A 6,476-nucleotide genomic window follows, 5' to 3' on the forward strand; every position below is an offset into this window, starting at 1 on the left:
TGACTTTATACACTTCTTTTTACAACTTCTCAAGAGATATGAATTACCCTTCCTTGTCTGCCCCCTGCTATAGGAGGTATTGAACGAATGCTGAGGCCCAGACTTTTTTTTTTTTTTTTTTTGGAGACACGATCTTGTTCTGTCACCCAGGCTGGAGTGCAGTGGCATAATCACAGCTCACTGCAGCCTTGACCTCCTAGGCTTAAGCAATCCTCCCCACTTAGCCACCTGAGTAGCTGGGACTACAGGCAGGCGCAACTACATCCAGCTAATTCGTTTATTTTTTTGTAGAGATGAGGTCTCACTTTGTTGCCCAGGCTGGTCTCAAATTCCTAAACTGAAGTGATCTTCTCACCTCAGCCTCCCAAAGTGCTGGGATTACAGGTGTGAGCCACCATGCTGGCTCCAAGCTTCATTCTTAAGTGCAGAAAAATGTCAAAAGAAAAGCTAAGCCCTGTGCCCCCATAATGACTTAATGCAGAAGAGAGCTTCAAGCTGAGACTTGTGGGAAGTACTTGATTTGTAAAAATGGAGAAGAAAATGGAAACAGGTACAGTCCAAGTGATACCACATGTGCCAGGATGAGCAGGTCCTGTGCAAATAGGTACAGAAAAATCTAAGATCTGTTAGCATGGAGTGTAGGGTTAAGGGTTTATGCAGAGTCTAAAACATGGATGCCACAAGGCCATATTACCCAACCAGCCAAAGTTATGAGACACAGCACTCTCAAAGGTCTGTAGGGCCCAGGCCATTCAGTGGAAGCCCAGGACTCATTAATAATTGAAAGAAATAAATGGACAGCTTATGATTTCCACCTGCTCTCTGAGAAAGAGAGGACCAAGGGACATTCCCATTTTTTAGGTAATTTTCATAGGTTTATGTTTCTCTTCACTGTTATTCTAGTTTTAAATTATGGTAGTTTCATGCAAGAATCATCAACGGATGTTAAAATCAGTGGGTGAAAGTGTGATGAGAAAAAGGATATTTACATCATCTCTTAAAGAAGTAAAAAAGAAAATAACAAAAAGATATATCATTTCAAAATCTTCAGAAGATACTATATTCCCTTTGAAATTCAGAACTGTACAGTGGAGAAACCTTTGGGATATCACATTGTGTACCTCCTAATATGATGTAGTGAGACGGATACAACATCACTTCTGTGATATTCTTACCAAAGCATAACCTGAATTTAATCATGAGGAGGGAGCAGACAGACTGAAATTGAGGGACAGTTTATTGAAGTGTCAAGTTCATGAAAGACAAACACTGAGGAACCGTTCCATACTAAAAGAGACTAAGGAGACCTGACAGTGAAATACAATGTGAAATCCTGGATTAGAGCCTGGACTGGAAAAAGAACAACAGTGGGACAATTGGTGAAATTAGAATAAATTGTGTAGATCAGGTAAACATTGTATCAGTGTTACATTGATACAATGACATTGTATTAATGTTAATTTCATGATTTTGATTCTTATACTCAAGTAAGTGTTAACATTTTGAGTATCGGTTAAAGTTTATATAAAATCTTTTTACTATTTTTGCAACTTTTTTTTTTTTTTTTTTGGAGATGGAGTCTCGCTCTGTTGCCCAGGCTGCAAACTCCACCTCCTGGGTCCAAGTAACTCTCCTGCCTCAGCCTCCCAAGTAGCTGGGACTACAGGTGCCTGCCACCACGTCCGGCTAATTTTTTGTATTTTCAGTAGAAATGGAGTTTCACCGAGTTGCACAGGCTGGTCTTGAACTCCTGAGCTCAGGCAATCTGCCCGCCTCAGCCTCCCAAAGTGCTAGGATTACAGGTATGAGCCACCATGCCCAGCCTATTTTTGCAACTTTTTAAAGACTGAAATTGTTTCAAAAAGAAAAGTTAAGAAAATAAAAGTAATAACTTATGATTGATTAAAAATAGAGCTCTCTAATCCGAACAGTAGTTCACACTCTCCAGGCACATTGGATTCTGTGGTTTATCCATCTTAGAACTGCCTGCCTCCCTTCATCTTGCTGTTAATACTTGTCTTGTAGGGAAAGAAAACAGGAGCTTGGCTGAGAAGTAAGTGTTCTTCCCACTCCAGTCCCTAAAGCCACCAGTCAGCCTAGTCCATCTTCCATTTGAAAATAGGAAGAGATGGAACCTAAATCCATTCACTAATGAGCTTTTGGATCTCGGGTGGGTTTGAGTTCCAAGAGGTTCTGTCAATTTGACCAGAGGTTTTTTTTGTTTTGTTTTGTTTTTGAGACAGAGTCTCGCTCTGTCGCCCAGGCTGGAGTGCAGTGGCGCGATCTCGGCTCACTGAAAGCTCCGCCTCCTGGGTTCACGCCATTCTCCTGCCTCAGTCTCCCAAGTAGCTGGGCCTACAGGCGCCCGCCACCGCGCCCGGCTAATTTTTTTTGTATTTTTAGTAGAGGCGGGGTTTCACCGTGCTCTCAGTCTCCTGACCTCGTGATCCGCCTGCCTCAGCCTCCCAGAGTGCTGGGATTACAGGCGTGAGACACCGTGCCCGGCCTGACCAGAGGTTTTAAGCCCAAATGACAACAGGGTTAGGCATATAAGGTAAGAAAATAAGTGAATTGGGCCAGAATGTTTTCAGAATGGCCTTTTGAATTGTATTGTGAACCAGATACATTTGGGCTTACATATTAACTTTGTATCAAATTCTTCACTTACACAAAGAGTACATTCACTTTCCTCCTGGGTCTCACTCTCATTTTTCTCTTTAGTTTGAGACACAGGAACAAGAAATATTTCACTTTCCTCTTCCTATGAGGAAAATAACACTTGGAGAAACTGTGAATGTCATGAAATCAGCCCCAACATTTGAACTCAGTTAGGGCAGAATAGGGAGTTGGGGCGGGCGCAGGGGGGTCTGTGGCGAACAGGAGCATGAATGCTCGAAAGGGGCCATCTCGGTTTCTGCCCCACCTGATTATTGTCTTGTAGGGATTTGGGCCTAGTGTTGACAGAAATCCCAATTTTTACTAATAAATATTGGCAGCTAGTATCCTTTATTTTAAAACACAATATGTCGCCTTTGTGGGCCAAACAAACATATCTGAGAACCATCAGCTGATGCCTTCTGATTCAGGCAAAGCAAGAAGACTTTCTCTTCTCTCTCCAGCTGCCTCAGACCCCCACCTCCCTGCAAGGCCCTCCAGAGGCCTCAGAGGACACAAAATTTAGGTCAAGAGGGTGACAGTTAAGAGCAGAGTAGCTGGAGGAAATATTTAGGAGAGTGGTGAATAAAACATGAAACAAATGGGATGCTGCTAATGGCAGAAGAGGGCTTTCTAAGCCAGGGAAGTTTCAGATTGGGAGACTATGGAGGGATGTTAAGAATTAACTTATTTAGAAGTAGGCATTCTTAGAAGTGGTAATAATAATTAATTTATTGTTGGCCTATTTTGTGCCAAGCACTATCTTAACTCTTTGAATAATTTTATTAGGTCACTGATTTTAAAAAAAAGATTCAGTGTTGGGGCAGCACTTTGGGAAGCCGAGGTGGGCGGATTGCTTGAACCCAGGAGTTCAAGACCAGCCTAGGCAACATGGTGAAACCCTGTCTCTACAGAAAATACAAAAATTAGCTGGATGTGGTGGTGCATACCTGTAGTCCCAGCTACTCACTTGGGAGGCTGAGGTGGGAGGATCGCTTGAGCCCAGGAGGTTAAGGCTGCAGTGAGCCATGATTGTGGCATTGCACTCCAGCCTGGAAAACAGAGCAAGACACTGTCTCTTTAAAAAAAAATTCTTAGGAGTCTCGACCTTAATGAGAAAGATGGATTTCTCAAAGTTCTTAGCTGCATCCATTGGCTCAACATTTATTTATCTAATATGCCACTCACTATTAAAATACACAACTCAATAAGACACTATCCCTTCCCTTAATGAATAGGTCATCAAGTGAATGAGAGAGACCAGTACATCAGTGATGGGTGGGACCCCTGCCAGGCCACAGGTGGGCCCAGGGCCACCCTCATGTAAGGGGAGGATGGTGAGGTCAGCCTGGGGCTCAGGCAGTTTCCTCAAGGAGCAGCCATTTAGACTATTTTCAAGGGCCATTCAAAGTTAGCTAAGGAAAGAACAAGGGGACAGAGGAGGAAATTCTAGAAGGAGGGACACAACCTGTCCCAACAAGATGCATTATGACCAGTGTGTTTGCTGAGAAATGCAGCTAGAGGGAGTTTCAACCCTCTACCCCCGCAGCATAGGAGACAATGGGCCATCCCTGTTCCCTCTCCATTCCTTCAATAAATGTTCACTAAATTGTATTTGGCAAAGGGCAAGATGTGGAGAAATTCCATCAATGAGCACTTATGAAGCTTGAGGTCAAACCATACATCCTGTTCCAGATAGGGAAAGGGCACAGGGTATGTGTGTATATATATAAATATATATATATGTGTGTGTGTGTGTGTGTGTGTGTGTGTGTATAATCTTAGAAGGGTGAAACACTTGAGTCTTTTCCGGGGCTTCAGACTTTTTACTTTTTTTAGCAATTACTTTGACAAATCAGTAGAAAATTTAAATTTATATATATATTTAAATGTATACACACATATATTTTTCCACAAAAATCAATAAGAGAACTGGAGGATGGGGTGGGGGTGGGTGGATACACATAGTTAACTTTGTCCTTTGTAGGGTAGCTTAGTTAACCCCAATCAGGTTGCAGAGCAGAAAATAACTGAGGTTTATTGAAGAAAGGGCAAGTTTACCTGAAACATGTCTTGAAGGGGCCCATTCAAAGAAGGAAACAGCATAAATGACAAGCAGATGGAAACCCATGAATGACTGTGTTTGAGGATGAAGCCCAAGTGAGATGGACATTGGTTTTAGAGAAAAGATCATCTGAGTTTGGAGGAGCTGCTCTAGGAGTTCCGTGGAATGATGGGAAATCACAAGGCAGTGGCTGCTAAAAATACCTTGTGCGTGTTAATAGCACCTTGTCAAAAATCCATGGGCCAAAACCTACAGGCTTTATTTGTATTTTACTCACAAAAATTCTAGGCCCCCTTGAAAGTTCTTGGAAAAGGTCAATATGAAGGTCCTACTGCCAACGCCTTTTTCCGCCCAAGGAGGAGCAGGAACCTGTCCATCCAAAGCTGACAGCCTCTAAAGAAGTGCCACGATAGTTGCAAAGTGAAATCAGAAGCACATCAAAAAACTGGACAGCAGACCAGGCATGGCAGCTCATGCCTATACTCTCAGCACTTTGGGAGGCTGAGGTGGGCTGATCGCTTCAGCTCAGGAGTTTGAGACCAGCTTGGACAACATGGTGAAACCCCCCATCTTTACAAAAACAAACAAACAAAAAAACAAAAATTAGCCACACGTGGTGGTGCATACCTGTAGTTCCAGCTACTCAGGAGGCTGAGGCAGGAGAATCGCTTGAGCCTGGGAGGTTGAGGCTGCCGTGAGCCACAGTTTCACTACTGCACTCCCTGGTGACAGAGGGAGACCCTGTCTCAAAAAAAAAAACAAAAAACAGAGTAGTTACACCCATAACATGCCTCACCAGAAGACTCTCCGAAAGGAACACATTAGGCAAGCAATTTACGGAGTGGTTATTTGCTTACCAGGTTCTTTTGCTTTAGAAAGAATTAATTGGAGGGCTTTTCTGAGCTAAAGGAGCCAACAAACATTTAAGTGTTTGTTTATGGACAATAAACTATTTGAGGAGACAAGATGGAGCTGAGAAATTTAAAGGTGGCTAGGGTCTTTATCTAAAGAGTCACCACCAAGCAACATCAATAAAACATCAACTTTGTACAAAAGATATATTTAAGTATGCATTCTTGAAGAGTTACTGGCAAATAAAAGGTAAAATGTATTACAGGGTTTTTCTGGAAATTCTATTGCCTATCTTTTATAATGCCAAGAATCACTCCTTTGTTTTTTAATTTCCATGTTCAAATCCACTTTGCTGGAAGGTAAGTAACTGGTCCTTCGGGCCCAGCCTGTGGTTGCTTTGGGAGTTGGGGGAGAGGCTTTAGGCCAGGGTAGCAAGGCCTCCATTACACAAGCTGAAGTAATGTTAGCATTAGGCATATGACTGCATGACAAACTGTTCCTCCCCTCCCTTGACCTGGTGAATCTGTAACCAGAAGAGCCAGTTAGATTTCCTGACATATTCGGAGGGTGGAGGCTGGTGGGGAAGGAGCAGGGGATGCCTTCATGGGAGCTGCGCTATCACAGTGGTGAGTCCTGATGCCTTGCCTGTGAGGGCCTTCACAAACTTCAGAGCATGATGGCACCGCCAGAGAGAAGAGAATTCACCATGGACACCTAGCCTAGTACCTGGCAGATGGTAAGCGTTCAACAAGATCTGGAGAGAGAATGGGGTTAAAAAACGTGGTACTTTTCTTAAAGTCAGAATATTATGAGGCCTCCAAACATGGCTTTGTGGACAGATGAGATCCAGCTGGGCACTGAGCCTCACATATTGTTATTATTTTTCTTCTCTCAATCTCTAGGA

The sequence above is a fragment of the Hylobates moloch genome, unplaced genomic scaffold, assembly GCF_009828535.3.
Source record: "Hylobates moloch isolate HMO894 unplaced genomic scaffold, HMol_V3 SCAFFOLD_8, whole genome shotgun sequence".
NCBI classification, from domain to species: domain Eukaryota; kingdom Metazoa; phylum Chordata; class Mammalia; order Primates; family Hylobatidae; genus Hylobates; species Hylobates moloch.